Below are 6,142 nucleotides of genomic sequence, written 5' to 3'. Positions count from 1 at the left end.
GAAGGAGTGGGTCCGGGCCCCCGACAGCCTTCCGTGCCGGGCCTCCAGCACTTCCTGGGACGGCTTGGGTTACTCCCGCAGGGCGCTGCGCCTCCCCAAACCCAGGCTCTGCCCGCTCTGGCCTGGAGCGGGGCTGAGTGTTGGAGCGCCGGGAGGCCACTGAGGGGGATGTCAGCCTCGGTTCATCTCAACGTACACAAAGACCCCAGGATTTCAGGCAAAAGGAATAAAGAGCTGCTGTCAGCAGAATTCAGGAAACTGAGCAGAATTGGCGGGGTTTACACCTGAATGAGTCAAATTCTTGACTGGACCTCAACTGTGATTCCGGGCCTGAGCTCAGGGACTGATGAAAACCCGCTTAACAAGAGAAACGCGTGCGGGTGTGCCCTGCCCTGCCTTACCTTGAGGGTGAGGAGAAAAGCTCCAAGCATCCTCTTAGACACTAATCCCGCAGGGCTCCTTCTCCAAAAACGCCTGGCTGGCGTCCTATGGCGCCCTAACTCCCCAACTGCATCGAGGCTATAAAGACACGCCTACTCGTGCTGCACTGCCTCCCGTGGAGACTGCGAGGCTCCCAGGTGTGAATCGTATGAATCGGGCACCTCACAATTCACATCTGCAGGCGCACGCCTGATTGCACGTGGTAGTTGAAGGTTAGGCCCCGCCCTAGGGGTCGGAAGGAGACTCATTGGGTTGCTTCCTGGCATCCTGCTTGGCCTTGATTTACCCTCAGTTTGGGAAACTCCAGGGAGTGACTGCTGACACAGCAGGGGAAGCGCCCAGTGATTCACCTGTCATTACACTGCTCAGGCCACTATGCACCCTTTAACCAAGGTTTGCCAAATACCAAGTCATCAATTTCCCCTCAAAAGCGATTCTCCCAACCAGTTACACTCAACACGTGGGAATCGTCTCCCAATTACTCCCTCCTTTCCCTTATCTCTGATAATTCAAGCCAACCACATTTCTTGCCAAATACCATTTCTTTCCACCATTCTCAGTGCTCATACCCTGATCAGACCTTAATCCTGGCCTGTGCAGTAGGCTTCTAAGGGCCTCTTTCATTCACGAGGCTGGAAAGTTAACTTTCCCAAAGCCTGCCTTTGACCATGATAGTTTGCTGTGAACACCCTCCCCCAGCCCCCATCTACAGGGTAAAACACAGAGTCTTCAGACTGCCGCTCAAGGCCCTTAGCTATGTGATTCTACCTGCTCTACCCTGTGAAACTCACCACTGGAAGCCCAGGGATCCTCTCCAAAAATCCAGTATTAGCCAGACTCCCATCCCAATGTGCCTCCAACCTCAGACCTCCCAACTCTTCCACCAAAGCATTAGCACACATTCTTAGAGTATCAGCTACTTTCCTTAATACAAACATGGAAACACGGGAGTCCTCTCAAGTGTTAGAGGTTTGTCTTTCACACCTTGACTCCTCCGAGTTGGGAAGAAAAGCTGGGCTTCCTTGCTTGCATTGCTCCTTCCACACGCCTTCTCCTCTTTCCTCCAGCAAACCACCAGCTCCTTTTCCACGGATGCTATTGAACAGGGCACCCACCGCTCTTCCGGTTCCGGTCACCCGCCCACTTCTAGCCTCTAACTTCTTCCGGGTCGCTCCCCACTCCCCGTTCACTGAAGATTTTGGTTCCTGTCTCAGTATTCCTGGCAACCTCTATCCTGTTTTCATTCCCGGCAACCAGGTGGATGACCCATCTCACCCTATACTTAACACCTGGCCAGGGTCTCTCATCAGGCCTGAGAGGTGGTTGTTTCCCACTCTGTTTTCTTCAGCATCCAGGTGGATGACCCATCTCTCTGTGCCCCAGTGACTCCCTCCCCAAGCGAAACCTCAGAACTCGTCATCACCTAAATCTGCACTGTCTCCAAAGTCTGCATTAGCCATATCCCACTCTGCCCAACCCCTCTGGTACTTACAGTTCTCTCAGTGTCCCCTCGTTCCCGATCCCGCCCCCCTTCTGCTCACAGGCTCCTGAGAAGCCACCCGGCTGCTTTGTTTTCCCCGCCTCCTGATTAGATCCCATAGATTCTCGTCCTATACTTAACACCTGGCCAGGCTCTCTCGCAGGGACCCTGGCCAAGCCTGAGAGTTGGTTAAGTTTCCCACTCCGTGCAATACTTCCAGACCTCTACCCCTGCTGCTCCCCTGTCCGCCCTCCTTCAGTTGCCATTCCTCTCAGCTGTCAATACTTCTTGCAGAAAATTGAAGCCAAAAGCAGGAACTCCCTCATCTTTGCGCCACCAAATCTACACAGCCCTGCACGGGTCCCCTTCCCTTTTTCCCTCTAGTTACAAGAAGGAAGGAAGTCTCCCCGCTCGGAGCCAAGGCCAGTCCTCCGCAGCCTATCCATGTGGGCTGAGTGTTACCTTACAGGACAAACGAGACTTTGCAGGTGTAATTAATAAGGATCTTGAGGTGGGGAGGTTATTCTGGAATACCTAGGTTGGCCCTAAATGTAATCACAGGATAGAGGCAGAGGGAAATTTGACCAGAGCAGAGACAGATTTGAAGACAGAGGAGTAGATGATGTGACCAGAGCAGAAACAGATTCGAAGACCCTCCCCTGCTGGCTTTGAAGATGGAGGGAGCGGCAATGAACGAAGGAATCAGCTCTAGAAGCTGGAAAAAGCAAGAAACAGATTGTCCCCTAGAGCCTCCAGAGCGACCTTTGGCCCTACTGACAATTTGACTTTAGTCCAGTGACACTGATTTGGACTTCTGACCTCCAGGCTGTAAGAGGAGAAGCGTGTGTTGTTTTATGCCCCCAGGTTCATGGTAGTTTGTTAGAGCAGCCAAAAACCCAGCACCCACCCTCCTCACCTGCTCCAGGCTTTGCTCCCACGCAGTCTTCTCTCACCTGTGTTAATTACCAACCGCTCCATCTCTGTTGGATCATTCCCACCCACAGATAAACATACTTTAGTGTTCCCTAACTTAAAAATAGAAAACATCCCTCGCCCTCATGACCCCCAGCTACTATCCCAATTCCTTAGTTTTCCTTCATAGCAAAATCTTTCCAGAACTGTACACACATCGCTGTAAGTTCATTTTTCAGCCCATGCCCCCCTGGCTTCCACACCCACCATACACCAAAGTCACCAAAGATGTCCACGCTGGCAAATCCGAGGAAGGCTACGCTCTCTCATCTTACTGGGCTTCCTGGCAGCTTCAGGACAACAGCACTGGCTGCATCTGGATCCACACCTGGACCAACACTTCTCTGCTGTACCTCCCACCCCATGCATCTCTCCTCAGGCCCCTCAGCCCAGCCCCAAGATGCTAGCTTCTCAGCCTCCAACCTGCTTGTCCTGTCCTCTCTCTCCACTCACTCCCTAGCTGATCTCATTCACAGCCCTGGCAAGACACACACCTGCAAGCTGATGACCCCAACATTTCTGTTATGAGCCGAGCCGAGACCTTCCTCTGAGCGCTCACTGTCTGTTTGATCTCACCACCAGCCTATCTCACAGGCTGAGCCCAAACCCCACACGTGGGATTCCCTGCAATCCACTTGGCCTTCAGTTTCTCCATCTCAGAAAACGGTACTTCCCTGCTGTTGGCTCAAACCAGAAACCCAGTTTGCACACTTTGCTCCCCTTTTCCTATTGCTGGCCTCAGTCCCACTGCAGCCCCCAGGTCACATCAGTGGGCTTGTCATTTCCATTTCTGAAACACAGCTCCAGTCAACGTCCCCCTCCCCACTACCCCATGTCCCTTATCTCATCTACGGGAGTCTCTGGACTGTTGGGTTCCAGAGTCCCTCCAATCTGTCCACACAGCTTCTACAAATGAATCATACTACTCTTTCACTTAATTCCCTTCAGTGGCTTCCTTTTCTCTTAGAATAAAATCCCAACTCTTCGCTTCGGCTTTCAAGGGCCTTCAGGAAAGATGCCATCTCACCCAGCACCCCGTGCCCTCTGCTGCCCCGGATTCTAGCTGTTGGATTACTCCTAATCCCCTCCGACACTTCCTGCCTCTGCACTTGCAAGGCCCGAGCTTGGTCCCTCTCTCATCTTTTCCGGTGACTGGCCTCGTGGTGCACTCAGGTCTCTTGCCCCCAGATCACCTCCGGGTGGGACACCTCCAGGCCCACCCTGAGCACCCCCCTGGAGCCACTGCCCTCTGCTCACCTCACTCTCTCCACCACCTCCGAGTTTAGTTCCCACGTGGCCCTTTTCACAATCTGATGTCATTTTGTTGCAGATTTATGTGCTCACTTGGTTGATTGGCCCTCTTCTCCATCAGTGAGCTTTACAGCTATATCCGTCACGTTCACCACTCTCTCCCTGAAACCCACACGCCTGGCAAGTAGAGCCCATCTTTCTACCCATCTCTCTCTCCCAGGCTCCACTAAGACTAAATAACGTACTCTTTTCCAGACAGACTTCAAGCTGCTCCCTTTGCCTGGGATGACTCTCCTCTTCTCTGAGCCCATCACAGGCCTGCCCTTCTTGCACGACCCAGCATCCCCGGCTGGCTGTGCTCGGTCCTTCCTCTGAATTCCCAGGCCCCGCTTGGAACATACATGCCACGTCAGAGGGCAGCAGCCAGGAGCACCCCTACTTAGATTCCCACCTCTGAGCAGCCTGCCTTCTAGCTGAAGAATGCCTAAGAGTGGGGAAATTGAATTTTTATAACAATGAAGTAAATACAGTTCTCTCCAGGGAGACTTTTTTCAGGGGTTAGCCCTCACCTCCACTACGCTCTCCTAATATCTGTCCTTTCTCTCTGGACCCCCGAACAGAACGGTAACTATGTGTTTGTGTAGTTTTTTGTGTAGTGTCAGGTTTCCCCTCTAGTCTCTATGGGGTGAGATGTGGACACGATGTCTGGTGAAGGCACTTAATACATGTTTGATGAATGAATGAACGAAAGTCCCATTTGTTTTCCCTTAGATGATAGCTTCCTTGAGAAAGAATCCTCACAATCGTAGCCTGGTCCCAAACAAATAAGACAACAGGCAGGGGCGTCAGTGTTACCACCATTAACAAATAGTGTTGATACACTGCCCTCTTCCTGTAAATCTGCAGCCTTCCTAGAGCTCCATTGGGAGGAATTGCTGCTGACAGCAGAAAACTGCAGTTTTTATCTTCCACCTGCTGAGAGTGAAACGAACCCCCAATGTGTTGCCACTTTGGGAAGAGGACCCCACAGAACATTCTCTTAGTATGGAAACTGAAATGCCACCATTTGAACCCCTTTAACAGGTGCATCCTGAGTTATTACTGGGCTACAAATGCTACTTTTAGGCAGGTACTGAAAGCACTGACATCCTCTTTTTCTAACTGTTGGTCAGAACATTCTGGAAGGTGCATCTAAAGAAGAAGAGAAACCGTAGTTTTCTCAAGAAGCTTTTGTGATGGTTCAAATGTGATTGTTGAGGAAGAGAGCGGAGCTGAAGGATTGCTCTCAACAGAGAAAGTCCAAAGAAAAAGACGGAAGGTCCTGGGCAAAGAGTGAGGCAAGTGAAAGTGAGAACGTTGGCTTTTTTTTTTTTAATCGTTCCTTTTTAAATTAAAGTATGGTTGATTTACACTGTTGCAGGTGTACAGCAAAGTGACTCAGTTTCATATGTATATTTTCAGATTCGTTTCCATTTTAGGTTATTACAAGATACTGAATACAGTTCCCTGTGCCACACAGTACCTCCTTGTTTATCTATTGATATTTTACATATAGTAGTTTGTATCTGCTAATCCCAAACTCCTCATTTATCCCTTCCTCCACCATTCTTTCCCCTTTGGTAACCATAGTTTGTTTTCTAAGTCTGTGAATCCATCTCTGTTCTTTAAATAAGTTCATTTGTATCATTTTTTTAGATACCACATATAAGTGATATCATATGATATTTGTCTTTCTCTGTCTGACTTACTTCACCTGGTATGATCATCTCTAGGCCCATCCACGTTGCTGCAGACGGCATTATTTCACTCTTTTTCATGGCTGAGTAGTGTTCCACTATATAAATATACCACATTTCTATCCATTCATCTGTCAATGGACACTTAGGTTGCTTCTACTTCTTGGCTATTGTGAATGGTGCTGCAATGAACGTTGGGGTTCATGTACCTTTTCAAATTAGAGTTTTCATCTTTTCCGGATGTATGCCCAGGAGTGGGATC

The sequence above is a fragment of the Lagenorhynchus albirostris genome, chromosome 10, assembly GCF_949774975.1.
Source record: "Lagenorhynchus albirostris chromosome 10, mLagAlb1.1, whole genome shotgun sequence".
Taxonomy (NCBI): Eukaryota; Metazoa; Chordata; class Mammalia; order Artiodactyla; family Delphinidae; genus Lagenorhynchus; species Lagenorhynchus albirostris.
Note: the sequence above shows the minus strand (reverse complement) of the source record.